The sequence below is a fragment of the Pseudophryne corroboree genome, chromosome 2 (assembly GCF_028390025.1).
Source record: "Pseudophryne corroboree isolate aPseCor3 chromosome 2, aPseCor3.hap2, whole genome shotgun sequence".
Classification (NCBI taxonomy): Eukaryota; Metazoa; Chordata; class Amphibia; order Anura; family Myobatrachidae; genus Pseudophryne; species Pseudophryne corroboree.
The window spans coordinates 779,340,741-779,352,313 of NC_086445.1; the positions used below are offsets into that span (position 1 = coordinate 779,340,741).

The following is an 11,573-nucleotide window of genomic DNA, read 5'->3' on the forward strand; positions in this document are numbered from 1 at the left end:
TTACTGGCAGCAAGTGGAGAAGGTTTGGGTAGCATCATAATGAGTGAATGTGACTCATTATGATGCCAGCAGCTTTGGGCCCCTTCACTTCGTTAGTCCCCAGTGCAATGCACTGGTTGCACTGGCACAAGTTCCGTCACTGTATTGAGCTGAGATCCCCTAGGAATAAGGATGGACTTTAGATAAATTGCCACCAAACGTATTACTTGAATGTGCAGGTGGTATGTGATGCACAACAAAAAAATGAGTGTTGCAGCTGGCTATCCTGACTCATGCACAATGCCTTTATTTTCAGTCTGTAACCCCTCCATGATATGATTGAAGAGGATCAAATGACAACATATGGTGTAACCCTTATTCGAAACTCACACACACTGTATTTTTATTTTTTTATTCAAGTTTACTTTTTAATTACAGGTAATTCTGGTTATGGGTCTTGTTCCTGGCTTATTACTCCTTTTTTACTACAGCATACTCTTGCTGTACATTATTATAATAAGTCACACAAATCCACTAGATCAGTGGTTGGACAAAAAATTGGACTATTAAAAAGTAGGTTCAGGTTTCTGGACAAATCTGGTGTTGTTTTATATTATAGTCTGGATAAAGTATCATATATTGCGCTCTGTTCATGTCTATTGAATAATTTGGCAATCCATAGTAAACATACTCCCTGGTGTTACGCAAATCTTCCTTAAGAGGCTGAAGGAGGATCTGTAACCATTCCGAACATCTCTACTGCTTATGCACCTGAACGTCTGGGAAGTGCATTCCAGCTGCCAGAAGGACAGCCACATCTGCTTAAGTCAGGAACAGCAGGCTGTTTCCAGATAGCAGGTAGCAATAGATGATAATGTGCATTAAGTTATGCCCTCTGGGTTATATAATGCTTCAGCTATATTTCAAGACTTTGTTAATAAAATACAAATTAAATGTCTTTTTTTTATTGTGCATCTTGATGATATTTTTCTTTTTTTCTTTTTAGACCACTGAGCATAACCACCATGTAAAAACTATTAGAGAAGTTGAGATTGATCCATTATTTGGAAAATTATAAAAAGGTACATTCAACATATTATTCTCTATCAAACTTAAGAATGTATCCTGTTAATGTACAAGTTATAATCAGAGATGTGCACGGACCCTGTGTTTTGGTTTTGGTTCTAAATTCATCATTGTTGGCTAGATGCATCTTCGCTTGGAGAGTGATAAATTGGAAAGTTATAACCTACCAGCTAATCAATTCCAAACTGCCATGTCACAGGCCTGGTTTGAAAAATGACAGGAGCTGGTTGGCTGGTAGTTTATCACTTTCCATTTTATCACTCTTCAAGTGATGATACATATAGCCCTACATTTTGGTTTTAATTTTATCCAAACCTCGCTCAAGTATTTTGGTGTACATTCAACTTTTGGTTTGTTTTTTTCCTTTAAAATCGATGAAAAACAACAAAAAAACAAAAAAAATTAACACTGTTAAAAATCAATAAAACCAGTTAAAATTGTGTAATTTGGACCTGTTTACATGAAATCCAAAAGCAGAGTCCAGTTGTTATATCTGAGTTCCAATCTGACAATAGACTCAAGCCAGGACTCAATTCCACTTGGAAACCCAAGGAGATTCCAAACTTCGACTCGATTCTGCTTGGAACCCTTAAGTTTGGTTGTGTTTGTATTTCAGGAAAATTGAACTGCACATCTCTAGTTATAATTGTCTCATACTACAAGACCTAAAGTTGGGTACACACTATACAATGATCACTTCAGATACAAAGGTAACTACCCACTTTTAATTGTGAGGTAATATCTGCTATAGTGCATGCGCACTTTACAATTGTTCCTTCCAGTTCTCACTATTTATCTATCCTAATGAACAGAAGGAATAGAGAATTACATCTACATCTATGGAAGATCTGTCTGCAAGTCAATGGTTAGACCATACACACTGTATGATCTGCACAGTATCATGACCAAATTGATCTTATTTATCAGCGATAAATGGAGTATCTACATGTGTACATATTATACAATTGTGTAGCTCATTGTAAAATTCTCAGCTGACAGACAGTACCCAGCTCTGAAGTTATACAAAGATTTCTGCAATTTATAAATTACTGCAGACTGTTCATAAAATTATTTTCCACCATGATTTATTCAATCACAGCATTGACCAAAACAGAGGTCACACCAAATTGACCTCCAGAGGTCTTTTTAGATTACGAATAACAAAAAAACATTTCTATTATTACATCCTGACACCAGTCTTACCTTTATTGTTGATGTTTTGAATATAGTTGCGTGGGCTGTCTTACCTCAAAGCTGAGATTATGACAAAAGAGTACATCCTTAGTCTTTTTTTTCTGCAGAAAATATGAGTGATAAAGTATATTTGTGGTATAAAAACTGTTATCATGTGGATGAAATAAATGATGGTTGAGAGACATAGGGGTCTGTTTACTAAGCCTTGAAAGGAGATAAAGTTAACAGAGATAAATTCTTAGCCAAGAAGTGCCTGTCATTATTCAAACCCAGTCTATGACATGGAAGTTAGACCCTGATTGGCTGGTACTTTATCTCAGTCCAATTTATCTCCATCCAAGGCTTATACCCCTTTTCAACTTACTAAATTTACCTGTATTTTTGCACAAGGGCGCGCATCAACACAGGATTTTAGTAAGTGGAAATGGCTCAACACGGGTTGGGTGACCCTGGAATCCTACTCGGTTAGCTACCTGGGTTGAACACGGTAACACGGTAATGACCCGGGTAATTGTGCAGTGAAAATGGTCATTACCCGTGTTTCAGAACCGAGCAACAAGTGACATCAATAGGCTTTTACAGAGCTTACCCGAGATACGTGGAAACAGATCCGACCCGGGAATAACCCATGTCGAAGTGCAGAGGAAAAGGCGGGGCCGACACGGGTTGTAGCCGGCTTAAACATCCCGGATCGGACCCGGTACTCAGGTGTAAAAGTGGTATTAGTAAATAGACCCCATAGAATGGGTTAATGAAACTTCATGTATAGTAAGCTGTTAGGAATTGAATGCTGTGTATTTAACTTATACTTGTTAAATCATCTCAGATGCCCTAGACTGAACAAAGGCTTTACAGAATGTAAAAGGTCACATTATCCTTCTCACCCTAAGAGACAAAGATACTCCAGATATCGTAATACAGTACATGTCCAATGTATTGATGTATGTATGTCATATAGGAGGTTATTCAGAGTTGGTAGCAGATTTTGCTATTTTAGCAAAATCTGCGACCACTAAAATCACATGCTTGAGTACTGCCCAGCACAAGGCAAGGCCGCAGAGCATGTGTGGCATCACCCTGTGATGTATCACAAAAATCTGAGCTAGAGGTTGACCCCTGATTATGCAGCCTTGCTGAATAGGCAGGTGCACCGTCACCATGTTTACAATCTCAGGAAATGCAGATGGCATAATCAGCTAGCCTTGATAATGTCCATGACAATGCCTGCTTTTCCTGGTGCACTCCCCACAATATCACTTTTCTGCCCCCGGACGCCCACTGATTGTCAATCATGATGCGATCACATCCTTCCAGTATGAAAATGCATAATGATTGGTTGTGCATGCTCACTGCAGCCACTGTGCATGTGCAGTGTCCAAAAAATCACCCATTTGCGACTTTGGAACACTGCATGCACCACTGAATGGCCCCCATGGTACTATATATACTATTCTAAAGAAAGTAGTGTATGGAAAATGACCTTTTTAGGCAAGACTGAAGGTATATATGTTGTGTTTTCTGTATTATGGGCCTGATTCAGTTCGTAATGCATTTTTTGAGATAAGGGAGCTAGTGCGCATGTGCAGGTCCCATTCTGTGCATGCAGTTAATGCCGACGGCCTGCATTTACTGCAAATGCCTCTGCCTGATTGACAGGCAGAGGTGTTCACAAGCTTTTTTTGTGGCTGGGGCGAGGAAACCAGGGTGTGTTGGTGGCATTTTCACACCCAGCTGCTCCAATTGAAAATATGGCAGTGGGATGCCTGCCATTGCAACCAGGCTAGGCCAACAGGAGGCTACCATAGTTTCTGTGACCACACTCTAATTGCATTGCAATTGCTATTAGGGCATGATTGCAGTGGGTTGGTGCTGGGTAGCATGCTGGGTCGCCTTGCCCTGCATGGTCGGCCCCAAGCATGTGATTGAAAGGATTGCAGATTCTCCTAAAAAGCAGAATCTGCAATCCTCATTGAACAAGGTCCTATGTTGAAAATAAGGAGGATAAAAGAAAGACTCTGTGCTGGGTCACTCTTTATGAAAAAATTAGACAATAAAAATTAACCTTTATTTAGGATCATATAAGATATAGTGTGACAATCAAGATCAAGTATTTTTAAATAAAAATATAAATACCAGAATTGTATAAGGTTAATTAACAGTAAATACTGCTAAGGTGAAAATGTATTATATATAGTCACAGGAGTGGCTCAACATATGTCCACTGACAATGAGTGAATAGCCAAAGTCTCCTAAAGTGATATCCCGTTGGTTAATCTGAGCACCAATAGATTGAAAGGTTTGTTGCCTAATGTGGTGTGGATCCACCTTCTGTATAGATGTCTAACAGTGGTGTCACCATAGGCATTTTAATGCAGCGGATTAGACAAGAGTGTATAATCTGCTGAGTTGATAGGAAATTAGTGATGACCAACAGATAGTGGTTTAAGTCATGAAGAGGTGTTGTTGAGACACAGCAAGTTTGTGGGAAAGTACACCTGTAAAACTTGGGAGGGTCATTCTGTTAGTTCTAATGAAAGAAGAAAAAAGGGAAATAAGGTTGAAGATTAAGGGAATGTTCCTGCTGCTTTCCAACCAAGTTTACTGCACCTGGTGTTCCTTGGCAGTTTCCCAAACAAGTACCGACCAGGCCTTCCAGAGCTTAGCTTCCAAGATCAGATGAGACTGGGCGTCTCCTGTGGAGTATGGCCGTAAACAGGTGGATGAGTGAGTACTTATTCCTAGTAAACAGAGATGTGCATCTGCTGTCCAGAGCTGGGGCTTCCGCAGAAATTGGTCACCACCACCGTGGTGAGAAGAACTGGATGAGAGAGCACATGGGCACAGATGTGCAGGAGTGTAAGGAAAGAAAATAATAGAAATAAATGGTTGGAATTTATAGAAGAATTAAACCACAACAACAACAACCTAAAATTAAGACACCATATCAGCGATACAGCCATTCCCTTTTTAGATCTGACCATCTACAAAGACACAACGGGCCAGATCCACACAAAGTTGTATCGGAAAGAAACGGCCTCCAACAGCTTACTGCACCAGGCAAGTGCGCATTTTACCCCAACTATTGAGAACATCCCTAAGGGTGAAATTTTACGCCTGAGGAGAAATTGCTCCAAAATGAACACCTTCAAAGAAAAGTGTGATGATTTGTCTTTAAGACTTGAGGAACGTGGATACAGTCGCCGTTCAATCAAGAAGGCTAAACAAACCACCATGGTAACATCAAGAGACTCCCTCATTTTTCCACCTAACAGGCAAAAATCCCCACTAAACTCAGAAGGAAAACTTAGGTTTGTAGGAACTTTCTGTAAAGAGTGGAGAGAAATGAATGCCTCAATTCAGAAACACTGACCCGTCCTCCGTCTGGATAAAGATCTGTGCGACATTTTGGATACAAAGGTAGCGATGAGTTGGCGAGTCTAGTAACTTAAAAGATCATTTAGTGTCTAGCCACTTTATCAACCATCCCAGGAAGACCCCCCTTCCACTGGATCTTACCCATGTGGTAACTGCAGAGCTTGCCCCCACATGGTTAAAACTGAATCTGTCACTGACAGATACAATAATGTAACAAAGATCAATTAGTTTATAAACTGTGACACAGTTGGAGTCGTGTACTGTCTGGAATGTACCTGTGGCCTACGTTATGTAGGAATGACTACAAGGAGCCTGAAACAACGACTTTTGGAGCATATAGGATCTATCAGAAATATCTCGAACGACATTGCTTGCAAGAATGAGAAAGCCCACTTCTGTGGCTAGACATTTCCTGAGACATAATGGCAACAATGCAAAAGATCTACAAGCCTTCGGAATACTTCAGATCAAGTTGGGCATATGGGGACTCAGGAATTGCTCAAGAAGGAATCAGAATGGACTCATAACTCAGCACAGTTACCCCCTTTGGAATGAATGAATAAATAAATTACGGGTTTTTTCTTTGATTCCTCTTATCTGACAGTATATGTATTATTTGACAGTGATACAGACTTGTGTGTAGTTCATACTATTATCCATTCATTCAGCATTATTGGATAAACCTTTTAGCTTAGGGATTGCACATTTTCTCAGCTTTTGGCACGGTTAATTATGGTCACTAATTAATTATGGTCACAATGAAGCCGCCGCGCAGTTCCAACCCGATCACATGGCTGTGAGGAAGTGCAGCGTGCGATCAGGTTGGAATGACCCCCATGTGCATACACACATGAATAAACCAAATGGATATTTCACACTTGCAGTCTGAAAATAGTGGTTACAACAATGATTATAAGAGGTTATTGGCCTGAATATGTGCTTTCAAAGAATGAAGACATTGATTGGAGTCTGACTTTTATTCCATTATCAGTTACACTGATAAAACAAACTTACAGTATATTGCATATATATAAAAAGTACAGTATATGAATCCACTGGACAGGAATATTGAGAGTTTTTTCTAAGATATCATTTTGTCTTTGGATACAGATTATTGTCTCGTATACTTATGATCATGGTTTGTTAAAACTTTTACATGTCTTTAAAAAGTAAGAATTACAGCATTCCTCACCAACTGATATTGGCTCAGAATCTCTCAGACCAGATCTATTAAACTCAGATACAGGCTCCTGAAGAGACTGTTTTATTTCTTGTTCCCAAAAATCTTTGTCACGTGATACTATTAGAAGTTCTTGACATAAAACTATTGGGAAATGCTGATTCAGCTAGACTAAAAACTTATGGTGTTGTGGTCTTTTTATAAAGGAATTGTCAAAACCTACAGTGTATGTTTATGCATGTGAGGTGTGTGATAGAGTCCTAGTACTCTTTTCCTAACTGCCATTGCTTTCATCTAATTTTTCCATGGCTAGCTTTGTTGTTATGTCCTTCTAAGGACTATACATCTATCCGAGGGCCTAGTTCAGACCTGATCGCTAGCAGGCGATTTTTGCACTGCTGCAATCAGATAGTTACCGCCTACAGGGGGAGCGTAATTTAGCTGTGCAAGTGTGCGAACGCATGTGTAGCACTTCTGTACAAACAGATCTTGTACAGTCTCTGCGCAGCCCAGGACTTACTGAGCCATTGTGATCGCTTCAGCCTGTTCACGACCAGAATTGATGTCCGACACCCGCCATGCAAACGGTGGGACATGCCTGCATTTTTCCAAACACTCCCTGAAAACGATCAGTTGCCACCCACAAATGCCTTCTGCCTGTCAATCTCCTTGCGAAAACCCGTGCAAATGGATCCTTCGCACATACCCATCACTGAGCGGCGATCCACTTTATACCCGTGCGGCGTGCCTGCACATTGCAGTGCATATGCATGCGCAGTTTAGACCTGAACGCCTGATGTACAAAATCGTAGCCTATCGATCAGGTCTGAATTAGGCCCCAAGTCAATTTAATTGTGTACAAAAATCAATTGTTAGTTTAAGCAACTTTTATTTTGTATATTATAATACGGCGTCTTGATAAGGTTACAAAAACTGAAAAACCTCATCTATGAACAAATATATGAATTAAAAGGTAGCACATATCAGCTAATGTACTATGACTGATAAACCATATCTTTCCCTTTTGTCGAGGATCTTTTTCCTTCACTCCAGCAATGTATAGAACTATGCAATGTATAGAACAATGTATGGCTCTGAAAATGAAAAATGATTTGTTCATCCATTTACTGTAGATATGGCCCTGATGAAATGTTACTAAGAAAATGTAAAACATTTAGGTGAGTGACATACAATTGGCCACTACCAGAATATGGGATTATAACAAGTAATATTACAAACATTTAATGATAGTAATACTAATTTAGATTATTGCCTTACTTGCAATTTATATTTTATAGTTAATATAGTTTTCAATTGAACTATAACTATTTAAAATAGCCATACTGTATATGAGATGTAATGCATGTTTGCCATCCAAATGTATAATTTTAGTCTAATGTGCATTACCAGAAATATCAATAATGAGTGAGAGATGTATACAGTAATTCACTTTTCATATTTATAAGTCTATAAGAAAAACAATGCTTAAGGAAACACAAAAGAGCTTACCTAATGGTGCTAACAGACTGACTTTGTGCCTTGGGATGCTGTCCATCTGTTATACATACTTCAAATGTCACACATTGGCCTGCAGACATTTAAAGTAGTATGTTATAAATACTCTTTGGATAGTGATATTGTGGGTGAACAGCTGGTGATAGGTAAACACCTCCTGTTACCTGAATTCTTCTTTAAGAAACCAGGTACTAAAGTATAAATCTTTTGTGTTATTCTACACAAAAGTTTTTATTTAAGTGTTGGTAAAATGTGCTAGCTTTAGAGATAAAAAAATATTTTTCTATTTTTGCTGTGTGAAAGTGTACAGTATACAAACCACTTAAAAAGTATGCATTTTTATATGGAGCAGCATAAAGTTCAAACAAAGTTCAAGCACTTGTGTTCATGATAGATGATAACTGTGTTTAGTTTTAATATAACAACTGTGTGCCTTTATTTCAGGAGATGAATTGATATCGCATTGCAAAACTTAATATTTCTTGATTAAAACTCAATATAATTTATAAGGCTTGCTGTTTGAGACCAGATTCTTCTACTAAAATAGTGAAAAAGAGACAAAATAATAATAGTTTCCTTGATCTGAAACATACACAAACATACATATACTGTATATACAGCACATATGCACATTTTGGGGCAGCATCAAGGTACATTGACTCTTGTCATTTAGAATGTTTTTTTATTATTTAGAAAGCATCAAGTCACCCGCCCACCACCAGGATGAGGATATTGGCTTGACAGCCTGTCAGCCCTCCCCTGGGCAGGATTGGATGATCAGACCAGCAGCTCCACCTTCTGCATTCTGGATTTGATACAGATTGGCTCCCAGCACACATGTGCCATGTGCAGGGAAGAGGAGACCAGTAGCCACAAGGATGCTGACACCACGGTCCAGGCACCAAGTGCAGTAAGTCACAAGGATGACAGCACTGCTTTCTTCAGTGAGGGATCAGTCGCTGGGTGTTGGGTGAAGGGCCAGGAGGTGGACCTAGGAAGGCTGCTGCAGAGGAGGGGAGTGGGTGAGGTCCAAGAACCCACATCATAAACAGCATAAAACAATAGGTATAAATTAGTACAAAAGTATCCACTTTGTTTTCTACTAACTTCATAAGTTCCAGACTGCACAATTCAATGTCCACACTGTAGCACAATAATTATAAGTGGCTACAATGTAATTGTGAATTGTGTAGGGAAACAGGAGAATACTTTCAAGTGTTGGAGAACAAATATGAAGTCATGTATAAATATAAACCTGCATACACCTCCTCAGATTGGTCACAGAAAAAAAATCAGAATAGTGAGAACCTATGCCAGCTGAACGCATTGGGCTTCAAATGGGGGTTGCAGTAACTGGTGTTCAATCAGAATAATTCAATCCAATCTCTCTCTCTCTCTCTCTCTCTCTCTCTCTCTCTCTCTATATATATATATATATATATATATAAGTCGTGGGAAAGGAGGAAGCGGCACTCAGCTTTTCAAATAATCAAAGAAGTGTATTAAAACACGTCAAACTCCAACGTTTCGGGGCTTGCACGCCTGCCGCTTCCTCCTTTCCCACGACTTATCCAGTACTCGGTTGAGGGCACCAGCGCCGATGTCTGTCTAATGGGAGTGCCGATCCATGCTACATCCCTATATATATATATATATATATATATATATATATATATATATATACTGTGTATGGTGAGTGTATCTTGCATGCCTGTGCACTTTTCTGTTAAACGAGTGCAGGTGCCCTCCTAATTACCTCCCTTGCAGCAGGCACATATAGCATGCCCATGGGAGGCAACCTAGAAGGCTTGAAAAATACAGAGCCCAATTGTAATGATGCAACCCTTCCACTTGCAATAGATAGATAGATAGATAGATAGATAGATAGATAGATAGATAGATAGATAGATAGATCTTCCAACCTGATCTGAGGACGCTAACAACAATGTTTGTTTTCAATTGAAACCATCCATAATATATTGTCAATTCAAATACACACATCAATAAAATCTTACTTTGGTGAACATAAAATTCATTCACAATAACATTGTTGTTAGCACCCTCAGATCAGGTTGGTAGGTGTTATTCGTTATTCTTGAATCTTGGCTTAAAGAAGATTCATCTAGAGGTGCTGCTATCATTATCTCTTATCTTTAGCGCAATTGGGTAACCCTCCTTTATTTAAATATATATATATAAATATATATGTATATATATATATATATATATATATATATATATAAATAAAGGAGGGTTACCCAATTGCGCTAAGGATTTGTGTGTATATATATATATATATATATATATATATATATAAATAGCAATTGTCTGGCCCTGAGGACGGGGTCTAATCCCCGAAACATGTTGGCCCAATAAACCACTTGTTTATACCGCAGCCGTGTAAGACTGATTGAGTGCCGCCGTTATACCCCTGAACTATATATATATATATATATATATATACACAAACAGAAAATTCAGCACTCACCAGCTCACATCCTCACAACATCAATATATAAATTATGGGGGTTTAGTTAGTGAATTGGCCAATGCATGGAAGCCTGCAAACCGATCGCCATGGTACCCCACCTTCATGCAGGTCCTACACTATCACACAGTCTTAAAAATGAAAACCTGGCAACTGTATCACACCTGCTATAAACCAAGTAGGCATATTTGCAGTTATATTATGTGTGATACAGTTGCCAGGTTTTAATTTTTAAGACTCTGTGATTGTGTAGGACCTGCATGAAGGTGGGGTACCTTGGTGATTGGTTTGCAGGCTTCTGTGCATTGCCCAATTCACTAACTAAACCCCATCATTTATTTATTGATTTTGTGAGGATTTGAGCTTGCTTTGGTGAGTGCTACATTTTCTGTTTGTATATATTTAAGTAGGTGGCCATGGGCTACATGCACCCCACCTTATGAGTGGTGAGTGCAGACATTGCACCCCGCTTCTGGGGTGGCAAGTGCTGTGGTTTTATATTTGTTTGTATATTGCAGGGTTAATCTTTGGTTAACTCTTATTAACTGTTTCCACAAGCTTTTTCATAGAACAACTGTACCTTAAATAAGACACACTTTCTCTTGCGGACCAGGGGTGGGCAGAGCTCAGTGGCAGGCAGCTAACACAGGTGTTGTTCCTGCAGCTGTGGCTACTCCCTCACTCCCTAGTGCTTTGGTGAATGCCAAGGCTGCAGGTGGGACCCAGAGGTGGAGCCATCAGTCTTGACTGCAGGGC

The 11,573-nt window shown here is 39.2% G+C and overlaps 1 pseudogene; it reads right to left on the minus strand.

The window, feature by feature from the left end:
* Positions 1 to 4,854: 4,854 nt before the first annotated feature.
* Positions 4,855 to 4,973, minus strand: LOC135052251 (5S ribosomal RNA; annotated as a pseudogene).
* Between the last annotated feature and the right edge of the window lie 6,600 nt (positions 4,974 to 11,573).